This window comes from Meriones unguiculatus, chromosome X (genome assembly GCF_030254825.1).
Source record: "Meriones unguiculatus strain TT.TT164.6M chromosome X, Bangor_MerUng_6.1, whole genome shotgun sequence".
Lineage (NCBI taxonomy): Eukaryota > Metazoa > Chordata > Mammalia > Rodentia > Muridae > Meriones > Meriones unguiculatus.
Window position 1 is genome coordinate 23,545,779 of NC_083369.1, and position 19,535 is coordinate 23,565,313.

General features: G+C 39.2%; 1 protein-coding gene across 2 annotated transcripts in view; it reads right to left on the bottom strand.

Annotated features, from left to right (window-relative positions):
• The window catches only part of Ophn1 (oligophrenin 1), a 389,762-nt gene that overhangs the window by 209,820 nt on the left and 160,407 nt on the right, over positions 1-19,535 (bottom strand). The window lies entirely within an intron of this gene.

The window sequence follows — 19,535 nt, forward strand, 5'->3', positions numbered from 1 at the left end:
TTAGATTGTGGTTAACGTTAATATCAGAAAGAACCTTTAAAACTTATTATTCAAACACCATTTTCATAACTGACACTTAAAGAAACACAGTCTGTTATGAGAGAAATGGGACCATAAGCATAAAACGAATGCATCTGATTCTGTCTAAAAGAAAATGGAGGCTGACAAGATGACATTATGTGAAAGTAATGGCTCTGGGCCTAGAAGGTAACTGTAGCAGTATCCCCGTACCTGAAGTTTCAAGTTTTCTCACCGAAGTATGAGTCATCTAAGTGCAAACGGAACTCTACCTAAAATACCATAACTAGGGTATATCTCAGAAGGAAAGTATGATTACTTCTGACAAGTAATAATATAAGACAAAATAAATAAGTGGTAATAGATCAAATCCAGTTACACTTTAAGAAATTAAAGATCACAATAAGCCTATATTATTTAGGAAGGTATTGTGTAGCAGTTTCCTCAAAGATTAAATACTTTCATCTTGGAGGGAAGCTCTTTAAGACAAAGGATGTTTACAAGGAGCTGAAATAACAGTGTTGTCAGGCAAAGTCAAACATTTCATAATGTAAAGAAGCTAGTTAAGACCAGAAGTATACAACTCAAAATAGCTTCAGGATGTCCCTGAAACGAATTTGGTCCTGCCCTGCCCAAGAGTATATAAGCAGTAAAGACTTCTAAGTGAGATATTCAGACCAGATATGCTGCCTAGAAAATGGTCTGACTAAGCAGCCCAGAAGAACCAGAGACCAACAAAACAACCTGGAAGAAACCAAACTTCCTTAAATTAACAGAAACCAGTCAAGCTCAGGCCAACTGAGCCATCGGGAAAAGACATCTTCCAGTCCAGTTAGCTGCCTGGAGCTTATGCCATATGCCCTAGGTTCCCAGCTTTATGAGTTGTCACCCATGCTGGGATAAACTTTGGTAATATAGTTGTTTTTGAGTAAGATCTGCACCCATATTACTATAAGTAACTCCAATAAAACTCATTGGTTCACCAAGTTGGATTTTGGCAGTATCTGTACTTTGGTCCCTGCTCAATTCCCTATATGGGTTGAGTAAATAGTTGTTCATATCTCCTCAGGAATAGGCTCACACAACAGCAGGAACCTTCTTCCATACATGCTCTTAATACACTTGCTAAATTCTGAGTCATTAAATGTGATCTAAAAGAAAGAAGATAGGAGTTAGAATATAGGATCTATCCCAAACTTTGCCACCCACTTTCTGTGCAATCTTGGAGGGGTATACTTCCCTTAATGAGTCTTGAATATAATCTCTTTATAGAACATAGACTATAAGGAAAACATCTGAGCTGAGTACAGTGGCACACACCCCTAATCTCAGCACTCAGGGAGGCAGACGCAAGCAGATCTCTGTGAGTTCGAGGCTAGCCTGGCCTAAAAAGTGATTCCAGGACAGCCAAGGCTACACAGAGAAATCCTGTCTCAAAAAAAAAAAAAGAAAGAAAGAAAAGAAAAAAGGAAGAAAAACAAAACTCCTCAGTGCTTATTAAAATGACACTGACAGATGTTTTGTTGTTGTTGTTGTTTTGGTTTGGTTTGGTTTTTTGGTTTTTGTTTTTCTCTTTCCTGCCTTTTGACTGTATTCTAAAATTTCTGTTTAATTTATAACAATTCTGTTCTAAAAAGTCCATGATTAATATTCAGAATTCATAGCCAGCATGACAGCCTTCCTCCTTTCTATTTCTCTAGCTATCAAGGAGGCAAACAACATTTTCAGGACAAGGAGGACCTGTCTCCTAAGCCAAGGGAGTATTATTATTCACATTTGTCTTTGCTAATTACTGACCTAAATGGTGACCCACAACTCAGCCCATGAGATATAAAGAAAAGTCTGCTGGCAGCTTTAAGAAAACATTTGTCTCTCGAGACAAAGCAATAAAAATGGTAAATTAATGAAGCTCTTCCTTCTTATGTGGGGTACTGGAAAATTACAATGTAATATGTTAACTGATGGCATCTGTGATCTTGACATAACATCTAAGACAACTGTAGTAAGTAGACTTAGGGGTGATTTAGGGAAACTTGGAACCTCTTACCCTCCAGAGCTCCTAACAACAAATGTTGTCATGGTATTGGGTAATTTTATGTTTCAGCATGGCTAAGCCCTGTTGTCCAAGGTTTGTTCTTAAGACAATTTGTAGATATCAATTAACACTGAATGAGAGCACTGTGAGCAAATCATATTATCTAGCAGAATGAGTGTGAGACCCATCCAGTGCTTAAGTTTTTGAGGGAAGCACTCAAGTTGCCTACCTTCACCTAAGTCATATATTTATACGTATGTACATATATATATATATACATACATACATACTTACTTACCTATAATTTTCAGTAAAAATAAAATAGTGATTCCCCATGACTGCTCCAAACATCTTTAGTGTTACTTATGCCTTCTCATTTCCTTTCCTTTTGTGTTTCCCTCCCTTGTTTCTCCCATGGTAAATGCCCTCACCCATTTTCTCTTTTCCCCCTTCACTGCAATTATGTCCTACTTACCCCTCTAGAGCTCCACTACCATGATCCCCTTTTATTCTCCTAATAGTTACAGTCACTCAAGATTATATAATCTTATCTGAAGATTCAGAGGTAGGATTCAAAATAAGAGAGCATGTACTGTGTTACGGTATCTTTAACTTGTATTGTTAATTATAATCCGTTGTTTCCATATTTATGAACACAAAATTATTGCATGAAAGTTCTTTATATGTCTTTTTGTATACATCTGAGATGATTTTAAGGACCTCTCTGTCTCACTTCATTTCAAGATGTTGGTCGGAGGAGCCAAAGAGACACCCATAACAACACAGGCTATTGTCATTGCCCCTGAAATTAAAACCGTACTTCTAAGTTCACCACAAACAGTAGACCCAGGACTTGGAGGAATCCAACTGCACACTGACAAAAAAGTCTCCCCCTGTGTACTAACTAGCTCTCATGGTGTCAGAAGGAGCCATGCAAGCTGCCAAGAGAGAGAAGTAATAAACAGTGCTACCCTGCTATGACACCTAGGAAACAATGACCAAAACAGCAAGATGGACTGAAAAGTGCAACAGTAGAACTTATTTATATCCCGGGGCTAACAAATAGCTATCTAAATGAATTTACGGCCCACTCAATAGAATAGAATTTATGCATAGTACTGTAAACCTAGCCAAGTACTGGTGAAGCCATGGACCCTAGAGGAGAATCTACTATTGTCACTCTACTAAACTACTATAATTCCTAACTGCATTGTAAATACTTATCCTTATACCCTCAGATGAGTGTAGCTCTCAGCCCTCATCAAAGAAGCTTTTTATGCAGCAGATGGAGACCACTACAGAAATTCAAAACTTGACAAAGCTGAGAATAACTAACCATGGGGTACTTAGCCCCAAGTTGATACAGCTACAGTACAACCCCTACACCTCAGGGATTGTAACAGAGGAAGGGCTACAAAGATTAAAGTTAGAAGACTATAAAACACATCCATGAAATCTCAACAACATGGTTGCCTTAGTAAGATATGAACAACAAAAGCACCTTTTGACATGTCAATGTTGATGAGGAAAATCCTCTAGATAAAAGAACAATGAATGGCTGCTGCCAAGAGAATAAGAATTAGTTTTCTCCAAGGCCCCTGTTACATTATTCAATCTCAAGTGGCCAGCCATAAACCAAACACATATGAACAACACTTCAGGCACTCATCAGTTTGCATTTATAGATTTAATCCACACTATCTCTCTGATTTTGAAAGTTATTCATATAGCATGTTGTGTTTTACAGTACTTTTTTACCCCAGCATTCATTTGTCACATTCATCCATGTAATGGAATACAACAGCTCTAGTTCATTTTTTCTCATAACTCTAAAGTAATAAAATTCATCCCAATGGACTTATTCATTCCACTATTCATAGATACCATTAACCACTTTGTCAGACTTCTCATACTAATCCCAAAAAGCTAAGGTCACAGTTCAGTGTGCTAGTGTAATAGTATGATGTTTTCCTTTACAGCATGAAATGCTTACGTACATTGTTATCTTCAAATAAAGAATACCTTGGCCATATAGCCATAATAAATCATTGCAATGACAGCTAGGTCTATTGTAATAGATATAGATCTATTGACAGTCTCTAATAAAAGGATAGAGGAAAAGGGCCACAGGATGCTCACATAGGAATCCAGCTATTACTCTGACTCCAGAAGCAAGTCATCTTGGGTAATGTTGGATATAGATAAAATAGAAAGTTAAATAAAGTAAAAACAGATGAGACTCCATGATTTAGCCTACATAAATTGCCATTCATGACATGGTGGGACTTTAGGGTGAAGCAACTGTTGGTACTCTTATTTACATAATCCTGTAAATAAGCCCTTAACTGTGTTTTGTTGGTAAACTATCAGAATCCCTTGGTTTGCCAAGGTGACTTTAATGAAATCGTTACTTTGTGCTCTAGTTGAGATAAAGTAAATGTTACTTGTGTCTCCCCAAGATAAATGAACACAGTAGACAGAAAAAAATATCTCTGAAGGACCAAAAAGATGATTGATGCTTTCTATGTTTAATACCTATGTGTCCTCAAACAAGTTATTTGATCAGTATTGAGAGATCCAAAGTTTAAAATTAGAGTCTTAGGGCAGCATGACTGAGGTCCTGGATAAAAGGTTAGACAAAGGACTGGGTTAGTTGAGACGTGTCCGGACTGCTGCAGGGAGTAATCAGGCTCACCACACTCCTTCCTGCACTTAAGAGATATCATTTCCTGGCAACCCACCCAGATAGTTCCTAGCTTGTGACCACAGAGTATGCTAATTGCTCTTCTTCCCTAGCAACAGCTAATCAGCACATTCCAGGCTTTGCTCATGATCAAATGCCCTCCAGATGGCTGGGCCAGACTGTTTATGCTCTTTGCATCTAAAGTAGACCCCATACCCAATGATGTAAAGCCAATGATTGGAGCCTCCCCTCACCCCGCTTGTAGTTTCACCCTTTAAAAACCCCATTTCCCTATACCTTGGGGTACACTCTTCTCCTGTCTAGACTGGAAGGTTTGCGTCCTGAGCTTATATTGAATAAACCCTCATGTGTTTTCAGTGGAGTTGATTCCTGGTAGGTCTTTGGTGGTCTCACTAACTGGGCACAACAGTCTGTATCTTGATTTCTTCATTGCTAGGCTATAGATAATAATACCTAACAAATATAATATATAGCAACCCCCTAGTAAACAGTGATTGTTATGAGGCTTATAAAGCATTTATTGTTGATTTCTAAATCATTGATGGATTACTGTCTCATACACTTAGCTCTTAGAAACCATGACTACTTCACTCTCCCTTCTACTGCATTCTAGTGGCCACCAGCTCCAAAACATGAAGGAATATCTAAAATGCAAATTCTTTTTTTTTTCATTTCTTTTTTTTTATTTTTTTTATTTATTTTTTTTTATCAGTTACATTTTATTAACTCTGTATCCCAGCCGTGTCCCGATCCCTCATTCCCTCCCAGTCCCTCCCTCCCTCCCTCATCTCCACCGTGCCCCTTTCCAAGTCCACTGATAGGGGGGACCTCCTCCCCATTCATCTGATCCTGTTTTATCAGGTATCTTCAGGACTGGCTGCAAAGCCCTCCTCTGTGGCCTAACAGGACTGCTCCTCCCTTGGGGGGTGGGGAGGCCAAAGAGCCAGTCATTGAGTCCCTGTTAGAAATAGTCCTTGTTCCCCTCACTTTGGGAAACCAATTGGTTACTGAGCTACCACAGGCTACATCTGAGCGGAGGTTCTAGGTTATATCCATACATGGTCCTTGGTTGAATGTCAGTCTCAGAAAAGACCCTGTGCCCAGATATATTTGGTCCTTGTGGAGCTCCTATCCTTTCCCCATCAGACTAACTCCCCTTCTTTCTTATGATTCCCTGTACTCTGCCAAAGATTTGGTCATGAGTCTTTGCTTTGAAAACACTGCTAGTTAGAGTCTTTCAGATGCGCTCAGTAGACTCCTGTCATACGTTCAATGCACATCCCATCTGTCTTTCTAAACAAGGACTGATCATCTTACCCCATGTCCGCTCAATTGATTATCTTTTTTAGGTGTATAGATTTCATTATGTTTATCATATCTTATAGGTCTATATAAGTGAGTATATCCCATGTTTGTCTTTCTCCTTCTAGGATATTTCACTCAGAATGATCTTTTCTAGATCCCACCATTTGCCTGCAAATTTCATGATTTCCTCCTTTTTGATTGCTGAGTAGTATTCCATTGTGTAGAAATACCACAATTTCTGTACCCATTCTTCCATTGATGGACATCTGGGTTGTTTCCAGGTTCTGGCTATTACAAATAGAGCTGCAATAAACATGGTTGAGCAAGTGTCCTTTTTGTGTACTTGAACAAACTTTGGGTATATACCTAGCAGTGGTATAGCTGGGTCTGGAGGAAGCACTATTCTTATTTGTCTTAGAAAGCGCCAGATAGCTTTCCAGAGTGGTTGTACCAGTTTACATTCCCACCAGCAGTGGAGGAGGGTTCCCCTTTCTCCACAACCTCTCCAGCACTTTTGGTTAAGATCAAGTGTAGTATCTGTTCTTATCAGTTTAAAATGCAAATTCTTAAAAGCTACTCATGACTGCTTCCTTCCACTCTCTCCAAGGGCATGCAATGGCCTTTGAAGTGAGAACCAGCACTAATAACCTTTGGCTTTATTTGCTCAAACTGCTAGCACTATTTTTTTTCTATGGCTTAAATTTTCTCAGCCTTATCTGCTACCAGAAATGCCCTTTCTTGAAACTATTTCCATAAACTCTGTTCATGAAGAAGAAACAGAAAGAAGAGTGAAAAATCTAGGTCCTGCTGTCAGTGATCTCTTGCCTGCCATCTATTGAGTAAGAACACAATATCATTGTATTCTTTGTATCACTGCTTCTATGACAGCATTAACTCTCAGGGAGGGTTAAATGCATACTCAGATATCTTACTAAGAAGAATTGGTCCTGGTCTCACTAGAAATATAAACAAAAGCCTCATTCAGGATCTGTTCCTCCCTGGCAAGAGGACTCTTAAGAATGAAAACATCATTCTACATTCAACTCTGATAAGACTCAAAAAAAAAATATGAGTCAAAGGGAACAAATATTCTCCCTGTCATGTGTCTCGTCTTTATTCTGCCATCTCTACATTACAGGATGAAAGACTCATTACATATGAACAGACCTAAACTAAGCTTTGGCTGTCATCCTTGGTCTTGTGTCAGAGGATAGGGAAGCTACATGGTAGGGGTAAGAGAGATTATGTTAAGAAGAGTTTTCTTAATCATGTGACAGCTATGATGTACATACGGGGCTGGGGAAAACTCCAAAATTTGGTATGCAATGAGCCTTTTTACTGGCTTGCTTCCATGTATGTGGACCTATCTGCATTGCCCACGTGGCACGCCTGGGTTGGCTACCCAGAGGCTATTAAAGCTGTGGGCTGGCTTTCCCCAGGGTCAGATGATTGTTCAAGGTTCCTGAATAAACTGCATTGAAAAAAAAAAGTGAAATGGAAAGAATTTAACTAACAAATAACTACAGCAAGGGAGATATTGTGGCACATACCTGTATTTTCTATATTTGAAAGAATGAGGCAGGAGAATAACCATAAATCCAAGGACAGCCTGGGCTGTACATCAAATACAAGCCAGCCAGTGATATACAACAAAATGCTGTCTTAAAAAAATGAGAAAACATAAAGTAGGTAGACAAAATAAATAACTCAGCCTAATATACAAGAAATTATGGAAGGCAGGGAAGTAAGCACCTTTATTTTTGTTTCATTAAAGAGGGTCTCTTATAGCTCAGGCTGGCCCTGAACTTGCTATGTAGAGAAAATGACCTTAAACTTCTGATGCCCTCCTTCCAACCTCTGAGTGTGGTGATTAAGGGAATGCACCACCTTATTATGTGGTGCTGGGGACTGAACCCAGAACTTTATGCATGTTCAGCAAGCATTCTACCAGCTGAGCTATATCCAAGGCAATTCTTTGTATCTCCTAACTACAAGAAACTAACACATATATTAGCCCAATATAAAACCAAGAAGAAAAATCATGAGTGAAAACTAGTATCTATTTAACCACTGTCTTTTGTAACTGTAAAGTAAACTAAGTTATAGTTTATTTTATAGGAACAGTTAATTTACAGGAAGATTTCATTAATAGTTAGAGAGTAACATAAGGGTACTACAACCAATCTATAACTGGAAGGTAAAGGTACGACTGCAAAAACATAGTGTGCAACACAGAAGTAAAGAAATATACTAATATCTTCATTGTACAGGGATATAGTCAAAAGGCAACAGAGTGAGATGTGGTTCAATGGCAGAGTTCTTGCCTAGCATATACATAAGATTCAATTCCCAGAACTAAAACGTCAATGAAAAATAAGAGTTTAATTCTTGCCTAACTTACCAAATGAAAGAAATTAAAATTAATAAAATTAGAGATGAGAAGGGGTATTTTATAACAAGTTCCAATAAAATCCAGAGAATCATTAGGAAATACTTTAAAAACTTATATTCCAAAATAAGCCAGAAAATAGGGAAGAAACAGATAAATTGCTAAACATGTATAAGAATGTTTTAGAGGTAAACAACTACTTTATGATTGGATTTAAGGTCCATGCCACCAGAGAAAACACATGCCAAGAAATCTATGGTGGAAGAGCTAAGAAGCCTCAGGAGTGAATCTACTATTATTATTCTGTTAAAAGAACATAGTCTCAAGCTGCTCCCTAAATTAATATCCTCTACTCATAAGCTGATGCAGCTTTCAGACCTCATCAGAGACGTTTCTTTGTTCAGTGGATGGTGGTTAACTCAGAAATTCACAGCTTGTCAAACTGCATAAAGTAAGTATCAGTGTTCAGTCACAAATGGGACCTCTATAATCATGTCCTCCTCCCAAGGTTAAGGTACATGTCACACAGAAGAGAGGACAGAATGATTGTAAGAGCCAGCCATCAGAGGGACCAGAGTGAAACAGTGTCTTTTGGGCATGGCAGGGCCACTGAACTCATGAGCTTATAGCATTTGTGGTGGTCTGTATAATACCTGAACAAGATCTAAGATAATTAGAAGAAGCTCATGAGACATCACCCCTAAGTTAGGAGCTATGAACAGTTGATGGCTTCTGGGAGAAGGGAAAGTCAGTTTTCCTTAAGGCTTTGGCTTCTGGGAGGTAGACTACACTCCAGTGCATGCTCCCATACCAAAGGGGATATAAGCAGAATAAATTAAGGTTGATAAGTTATTAAATTTTAAAAGTTGACTATAAAGTTGGGGTTAGGAATGTGCTTATTAATGTTTTGTCAAGCTGGCACAAGCTTGAGAAATGGGAAATTTGAATAGTCATTTTGGAAATGATTCTATTGAGAAAACTGTCCCACTATGTGGGCAAGCCAGATATAACCATTGGCAATCATAGAACAAATGACCTCCAAAATGCTTAACCTAGTAGTCTTGACAACAGAATACTGTGAGAGTTGTGAGTGCATTACATCAGAAACATAGATGGAAACATTTGTGTCCCTCTACAATTTCAGAATTCTTTGGATAACAAGAAATTCACATGATGCAGTCATTTTGGTGGCAGCAATTTGCTTTTTGTGTTTGCTATACTGAGACCAACACAGGACTTTTTACTCCGTTCTTAATTTCTAACATTAACTCTCAGATCACAATTACATATGACACACACACACAAGGCTATACAACAAAATGAGTACATGGGGCTAAGGAGGTAAAAATTTTTACAAGTTTCAAAATAACTCGAGAAGGAAAGCCAGGAAATTTATAGGAATGAAAGAATCTTTGTCCTTGATAAACTATTATGGAACCAAGCTACAGAAGTTGGAGAATTGCTGTGGGTGCAAGCTGGTGGTTGATAGCCTTAAAACTTGGTAGTAGTATCAGAAAAAAGCCACATAGATGGTTCCTGCTACAGAAGCCAAAAGAGAATTACAAGTTCCAGATGAAGAAATGGGCTAATAGATAGATAAGATCCAGGTGAGCGAACATGGAAATGAACAACTGTCAAATCAGTTTGACATCAACAGTGGTCTATCCAAGGCCACATCAACAGTGAAGATCTAGCCAAGTATGTGTCCCTGGGATACGTGGGAGTTATCTGCATGTCAGTCCTAAACAAATGCACTTTGTAGTCAGAAAATGGATGGTAGGGGTTATTACCATCAAAGTGGTGGATGTCTACCTCATCATGGGGTCCAGGTGAGGGAGACACCCTTCCATTATCTGATGTGTCTGATAAGTTCTTGAGCATGGTTTTCCAGATATGATTTTTATATACCATGTGCCTCTATGGTCTTAATTTACTCTGAACAGATTTCTACTCCCAAAAGTAACTTGACTCATTTCTCAGTCTGTACTGCATGGGTGGGGCCAGATGGTGCCATTCACAAGTTTTCCCAGACACAGAATCATCTCTCTTCCTCAAAATGGAGCCTGAAACTACTTGTAAAATGGAGACTCTCAGTGTAAGGCACAGATTGAAAAACCACTCTTCTATACAGTATGGAGTAACTTAGAGCACAGCACAACTGGATTCTCAACAATTTCCTCTTATCCCTAGATATAAGTAGTCTTAGGAGAGCTGCTAGAGTATACAGAAGGTGGACAGTCAAGAGAAAGTGGGATCTCAATAATGTAGCATCCACACAACCCTTACTAACATGTATTTGGGAACTTCTCTGTGTTGCAGCTTTAATGAATCATCACCCATGTTAAAGATGGATTTTTCATAATATTCTTACCTTTGAGTGACCCTATGCGTTCTCTTCTAAGTAAGTCTAATAAGCTCATTGGTTAACATAGCTAGACTTGTGTGGATATGTTATTTTGATTGGTTGTTGTTGCCCTATCTGGAGTATACAAAGATTTGTTCACATCTCCCAAGGAAAATTAACCCAGCACATCTCCAGTTAATTGTTCTTATTATACACATGAGAAATTATATAAAATGAAACAAGCCTTACACCAGAAAACCTGAACTCAATTCCACGCAATACCATTCCTACCTGAGTGATATTAGATACCATATCACACTAAATCTTAGTGTCCTCATCTTTTAATAGAGAATAACAGCCTCTACTTTACAGTGTCATTCAAAGGTGAGACAGAGAGAGAGAGAGAGAGAGATGACAAGGCATTGCACTGAGGCAGGATACAAAAGCAGAGAAAATCTGGGAGACATGAGATGGAAAAATACCCATTATCACAGGATCCCAGGATCTAGTCTTCCCTGCTGACTCAGAGTCAAGAAAGTTCAGTACAACCTACAAACCAAAGTTATCTGTAGAAGTAATGTATGTTTTTCTAAAAAAGCTCCAATATTGATGTTAAAAAACAATAAATGAATGACACTAACCTCGGGCAAGAATATTTGTAACTTTGATTTTTACTATATTAGCCATCCTTTCTTATCTCTAATATTAGATAGTATTCCCCCAAATGACCTCATTTCATTGAAAAAAGAAAGTTCTCTAAGTAATGTCAATGTACTAGCTCAAATCTTTTTTATGTTAAGTTAATTTTAAAAATTAGTTTTAAACTTTACTTAAGCTTTGCTTAATCTTAAAACCTTGCTGTAAATCACATTCTTGAGTAATGTTACTTTATTTTTTACTAAAATATTATTACATTTCCATTTCCCATTCTATTTCCTTCCATGTCCTCACAAAGTCATATAAACAGCCATTATAGCATGACAGTCTCTGAAGAAGCCCACACACTGTCTTAGGATCATAGTCTTATTCCAATATGTCTCTATATAAATATTTTCCATTCAATAGTGTTGATTTATAATGATTCACCTTGAATTTCTCTTCTGTAACATAGTCAAAATCTGTCTATACCTGAATAGAAGTCCACAAGTGGGAACATAGTACTGGCTGTGTTACTATGTCAGTGATGATAGTACCTAGCAACTACTAGTAAAGTCATAAAGCCAGCTAGCAACAGAGTTTTGTGTATTCAATTTCAGCCCAATCAGGATACAGAATTATACTTCCAAGAATTGTTACAACAAGCCAGGCCTGGTGGGAGTGATCTGTGAGGCCGGGGGCCAAGGGCATGACCAAAAGTTTTAGTCTTCCTTAGACTAGAGTGAATTCAAGGCCAGCAATGTATTGAGACACTGTCTCAAAACAAAAACTTTTCAACAGGGTTATAGTTCAGTGGTAGAGCATTTGCCCAGCATGTACAAGAACCTAGGATTTATCCCATGTACTACAAAGGGAGGGATCATTACAACAGAGTATCTATACAATTTAAGGAAATTTTATATGGTCTCATAAGGTTAAAGAAAATAAGACAAAACTGGATAAAGATCAGACCTCACTAGGAACATGGTAATATAATCCTCTGGGTAGAAGTGAGATCTGATTGTTTGTCTTGGTAGTTTATGCTCACTAATTAGAAGGAAGTTATCTCTCCAGAGATAACCAGCACACTATTACAGAGAGAGGGGGATACGATAAGTTGAAGGTGAACTTCACGGGGGGCTTGCCAGGCTCAGGGTGAATCCCCTAAACACTATCAGACTATATAAAGGCCCAGCAAGGACATCTGCTGTGTCACACTAAAGCTTCATCGCAATGGACAGGACTGGTGATGTGTGTAGGAGTAACCACAAAGAAAGGTTAGAGTAACATATGAATGTCTGAGGCCTTTTAAGATTGATAAACATGCGGAATATTATTAAAAGACATAAGCTTCATGGTTGGCAATACAGTAGTGGCTGGATCACAGCCCCCCCACTGTAGCAGCCCACCATGCAGCCCCTAAAAACATTAAGTCACTTCCACCTGCAGTGTTGCTATTGAGAAAGCGTAATGCCATGTTAACTGTAGAGAGATAACTGACGGAACTGTCTGTTATCACAGAGAAGATATGGATGGGTGAATTTGGAACTGGGAGGCAATGAAAAACAAAAGAGAACAGTAGATTAACAACTTCATTTCCTGGCCCTTAGTTAAGTGTAATTTGCTCTTTCTTAAATTTCACTATTGGAATAATTCCAGGCACTCTATTTGAGATTCTAACATTGCCTGGGTCTTTGCAGTGGTGCAGGCCAGCCTGACTGATAAAGATGAATTTTTAGGATTGGAAAAAGACTGGTGGGCACTTTAACCCTTCAGTGTCTCAGTCTCTTCATTTTGACAATAAATTTTAAGTCCTACCTCACAAGTTTGCTGTGCGGAGACAGCATTGATAAAAATAACCAAACTAATAGGCCTGGTACACATAAAACATACCACGGAATTTCCCTTTCTACACGATAGACAATCAACCACTAAAGCATATCCTTACTTCGCTTTTACTGGTCTCATCCAGAATTAAAAGCAAGTGAGATATGCAGGCTTCAAAACACATGATCACTTCAACCCTTTTCAGTGTTAGATAATAACTGAAATTTAACAAATGGCAATTATTTTTATATCACGTTTATAATTTCAAAGCTTCTTCTGTCTTTTAAGTATACCCTTACCCAAATAAATTTTGATAGTAATTAGACTCCAGATGAAACTAGTAGACTACAACATTTCTGGGTTATTTAGACTATTCACAATGCTTTAATGATAATATCACCTTCACTCATGATATCAAGCACTAGGAGTACATCTACTGATTATTTTTGCCATTTTCATTTTCATTTTCATGTGAGAGGGGGACATAGAACCCAGGGCCTCACATTTGTTGGGCAAGCACTATACCACTGAGCTATAATCTCAAATTTCCATTTCATACTCTTTATATCTCAATGACGTTGAAGATTCTAATTGACATGACAATGTCTCTTTCCTGCTACTTTCATATCCTTTATCCAACTCAATTGCCATGGTATTCCAATGATAGCCACTGCAAGGTGTATTTTTATTCTAAATATTAGGTCTGGACACTTGTTCAAGATGATACATTTTAACCTATACAGGAAAGAATACTTTGGCAACATGCTGAATACACCTTGGAAATAGTTTTGTTTACTAGGCTGAAAAAAAATTTAAACTGAAGGTATTCATATCCCTTTTGACATGTTGAGTAATGAAAGAGTTTCAGGGATAATGAAACTAAAATTATCTGATATTGTACTGTGCAACAGACCTTTCAATGATGATGGACAGAGTCTATGGATAAGCTTTCCAACTATATAGCTACTATCTACCTGTGACTAGTAAGGATTTAAAATGTGGCTAGCAACACTAAGGACTTGAAACATAAATATCTTATGGCTATCATAATGGTAAACTAAACACGCTGCAGTTATACATACATAGAAGCTCAGCACTCAAGCATCCAAGGCAGGAGAAGCATGAGTAAGAGGCCAGCCTAAAGTTCCGCACAGATCATGGTAGGGTACACCTGTAATGCCAACACTGGGGAGGCTGAAGGAGAAAGACATTCCAGGACAGCCTCATCTTCATGGTGAAATCCTATCTCAAAAATGAGTAAAATCTGAAGCTAAAAAGACCTTTGTATTTCAGTCCAGGCCATTGGCACTAACTCTATAACTTTTGCCATTTTATTTCTTTTGTATATTTGTATAAGTATCATTACCTCCCTGCCAGACACCTCCAAGAACTTCTCTGGTACAGAAAAAATGCAAAGCACTTAGCCCAATGATGGCTATTATTTTTATGCACCTCATTTTCCAAATGAAGTAACTGAAACCATAAAAAGAAATGGAAATATTTACAGAGTTTAGAATTTCTATAGCTGGAACTGGGGACACACACACATGACATTCTACCCATCCCTATCCACACCAGCTTCACTCCTCTCTCTCAGGCAGAATATAGTCAATTCATCCCAACAGCTTTAAAAGTCAACTCATGTAGCACTCATTTTTAATCTATACTTTATTTGGGGTATTTAAGTCTCTACCTCCCTTCCACCATCTTTTAACCCTAGAAAAGAAAAAAGAGGGTAGTGGGGAGAGGAGGTGCATACCCCTTTACTTTTCTTGGCTGTTTAGGATCTATGGGGTTTTGGAGGGGAGGACTATACCAATCTCCATTAAGAGCAAATGCAGCAAGCAGACTCCTCCAAGCTGCTGCATTGAAACATTTCTCTCCATCTGTCTCCTCCCAGCCACAACACCGTCTGTCTCTGGTCTTTCCAAACTGTGACACTGCCTGTCTCCTGTCTCTGCAACCTGCCATACTTTTCCTTATTGAGTCTCATATTTATATCCCTCAGAGTCCTAGACCATACCCCTTTCCATGCTGCATAAGACAGGCCATTACCAGCTGGCAAAGACCACACCCAACAGGAGACAATTAACAGCTGTGGACAAACTAAAATCCCAACCTTGGGATTAAAACAAAAGCATATTTACATAACATAACTGAATTTTTAAAGAAACCCAAACTTTCATTACAAACTCATTCCAGTATTGCTTCAAATGCCTGAAGTGCAAAGTTTAACCTATTCATTTTATGACATGACTTAGATATGGTTGATAGTTGAGGTACAGTTATCTTTAGCTGTGGGCCTGATAACAAACAATCAACATACTTCTAGAAAGATGCAGGTATGGGCATAAGACAGACATCCTCATTGCAGAAGACAAAAATGTGAAGGACTGGTGGATCCCAAGTAAGTTGCAAATCAGACAAGTCAAACACCTTGAGATCTTGAGGTTTCAGAATAATCCTCTTTGGTTGAGTGCCGTGGTTGTTCCTAAAAAGTAATATCACTCTTACCTTTCTGAAGGTTGGCCCTAAACACTGTTCACTGTGGTCTCACAGACGATCAAGTGTTTGGTTCTGATGGTGCTTTCATGATTGTTATTAGATATAGTTATATGCAATATACATACATTTGACATTTTTCAACAACAGACTACCTACATGCTGTGGCCCCAAAAGATTATTAAAAGAATTGGGTGTGGTGGGGCAACCTTACAAGCCCAACATTCAGGAACTTAAAAAAGAAGATCAGGTATTTGAGTCCTTCCTGAGCAACACTGATATTTTATTAGAAAAAGTAAAGACAACAAAGGGGAAGAAATAGATGTTCAGGAGAGTAGAGTGAAAGGAGGAAGAGGGAAGATAGTGAAAGGAAAGGGAGATAAGGGATATCATGAAAGAATAGAAAAGTTCCTGCCAGTATATATAAAGAACTAAAGAAGCTGAAAAGCAGCAAACCAAGTAATCCACTTAAAAAATGGGGAACAGAGCTAAACAGAGAATTCTCTGTAGAGGAATACCGAATGGCAGAGAAGCACTTAAAGAAATGCTCAACCTCATTAGCCATTAGGGAAATGCAAATCAAAACAACCCTGAGATTTCACCTTACACCCATGAGAATGGCCAAAATCAAAAACTCAAGTGACAACACATGCTGGAGAGGTTGTGGAGAAAGGGGAACCCTTCTCCACTGCTGGTGGGAATGTAAACTTGTACAACCACTCTGGAAATCAATCTGGCGCTTTCTCAGACAACTAGGAATAGCGCTTCCTCAAGATCCAGCCATACCACTCCTGGGCATATATCCAAAAGAGGCTCAAGTACACAAAAAGGACATTTGCTCAACCATGTTTGTAGCAGCTTTATTTGTAATAGCCAGAAGCTGGAAACAACCCAGATGCCCCTCAACTGAAGAATGGATGCAGAAATTGTGGTACATCTACACAATGGAATATTACTCAGCAATGAAAAATAAGGAAATCATGAAATTTGCAGGTAAATGGTGGGATCTGGAAAGGATCATCCTGAGTGAGTTGTCTCAGAAGCAAAAAGACACACATGGTATATACTCACTCATATAGACATACAACATAGGACAAACCCACTAAAACCTGTGCATCTAAAGAAACTAAGCAAGAGAGAGGACCCTAACTAAAAAGTCCAAACCCCATCCAGAAAGGCAAAGAGGATGGACATCAGAAGAAGAAGAAAACAGGAAACAACCTAGGAACCTACCACAGAGGGCCTCTGAAAGCCTCTGCCCTTCAGACTATCAAAGCAGATGCTGAGCCTGGTGGGCAACTGTTGGGCAGAGTGAACGGAATTTTAGGTAAGAACTGGGAAATAGTAAGAGCTGGAGAGGACAGGGTCTCCACAAGGAGAGCAACAGAACAAGAAAATTTGAACATAGGGAACTTCCCAGAGACTCATACTCCAACCAAGGACTATTCATGGAGATAACCTAGAACCCCTGCACAGATGTAGCCCAGGGCAGTTCAGAGTCCAATTGGGTTACATAGTAATGTGAAGAGGGACTGCCTCTGACATAATCTGATTGGCCTGCTCTTTGATCACCTCCCTCTGGGGGGGGGGGAGCAGCCTTACCAGGCCATAGTAGAGGACAATGCAGCCACTTTTGATGTGAACTGACAGACTAAGATCAGAAAGGAGAGGAGAACCTCCCCTATTAGTGGACTTGGGGAGTGGCATGCAAGCAGAGGGAGGAGGGAGGGTGGGATTGGGATGGGAGGAGGGAGGGGCTTATGGGGGGATGCAGAATGAATAAAGTGTAATTCATGAAAAATTTAAGAAAAAAGGGAAAAAAGTAATTTAAGAACCTTAAATGACTTTCAAAATTGGAGGAAAACATGGAGTTAGTCAATTGGCATGGAGCACGTCTCGCCCCTGGGGGCAATGGTCTCCTGAACCTACTCAGACCTCGGACACCACCACTGCTAGTTCTAGAACTGACGCAGGATGTTCCAACGAGGGGTTAAGGCTTCTCATAATATTTCCTATAAGCCCACACCTGTTTGTCTATATCCCCCATTTTTATTCATTATTAGCCAGATAGAGCCAAGTAATTGTGGTAATGATACTTGCTTTTTTGCCCAATGCTGGAATGCTAGTAAAGTTAGGTATGCCCTGGTTACTCGCATGCCTCACTGGGTGCCTATGCCCATTGATGCCCCTCACGCTATGACTCTCTTCAGACAGAAAAGGGATCTTGGAACTACAGCCACCATTGTTACTACCATCTCATTGACGGCTGTTGGAGCTACCACCAGGGCATTAGCCATGAGTCATACTGGGCAGACTGCTCAAACCCTGAATAATCATTTAGCCAATGTAGCTCATGCCTTAGTTGTACATAAAGGAATTAATGCTCAACTAAAAGGAAGCTTGATGGTGTTCAATCAGAGGATTGACCTCTTGCAGGAGCAAATTGATACCCTATGGCAAATCGCTCAACCTGGCTGTCAATGAAAGTATGCTGGACTTTGTGTCACTAGCATACAACATGAGAATTTTTCCTGTGCTGCAAATCTGTCTAAACAATTGTCGAGCTATATTTTAGGTAATTGGACTGGAGAATTCGATACTACGATGGAGCAGCTGAGAGTGGCCATTGTCACAGTAAATTCTACCGGAGTGGACGCAGGACTAGCCACAGGATTATCAACATGGATTGCTGCAGCCATGAATCATCTGAAGGAATGGGCGGGCATGGGAGAGTTAGCAGGCCTTCTGGTGTTGGTCTCCTTGGTTTGCCTGTGGTATATATGCAAGATTAGAGTCTCACAACAGTGTGATGCAGCCATGATCATTCAGGCCTTTACAGCCATTGAAGCAGGACATTCTCCCCAAGCATGGTTGGATACCATAAAAAGCTAAAATGATACGCTCAGGATGCGAGGCTAAGCACTGCACTCAGGGTCAGCCGCTTTGGACCCAGAGAAGAGCATGTCTGATTGCATGCGGGTTGATGCCCCAGGTCCCGCCTCTGAGAAAAAGGTATCGGACGGTCTGATGCTCTTTGGGTGGATGACACCTAAATGAACATCTGTACAAAGTCCCAATTTATTTCTAATATCAGAGATCAGACCTCTACTCTTGCCTGATGCGTCTAAAACAAAAAGGGGGAACTGTAGAGAGCTGCGGAATGCTATGCCTTAAAGATGGAGCTGGTTTCCGCCTTCCACCTTCCCGATGGTGAGTGCTCTCTGTCATGAACAACTCCACATTTGGCTAAGGCTGAGGATCTGGCTTGCTTCCATGTATGTGGACCTATCTGCATTGCCCCCGTGGCACGCCTGGGTTGGCTACCCAGAGGCTATTTAAGCTGTGGGCTGGCTTTCCCCGGGGTCCGAGGATTGTTCAATGTTCCTGAATAAACTGCATTGAAAAAAAAAAAAAAAATCATGCATAAACAAGAGTAAAAAAAAAAAAAAAAAAAAATACACAATTTAGAAAAAAAAAAAAAAAAAAAAGAAAAGTTCCTGCCACTCTCATGACCTTACAGCCATAGCATCATAGCATCAGGCATCACTTAAGCCTGTGATACTGTGTACTGTGTTATCAATAACATAATTGGATGTGCTGGTCCAATTATGTGCTTAATTCATGATAAGGAATAAAACTATGTTAAATTATATATTTACTACACCATACTTTTATCAGTATTTTAGAGTATAAGACTTATAAATCATTTACTGTTAAACATTAAGTTATATCATACTGGTGTAGCCTCAAATATCTCATGCTTACTGCATTTCAA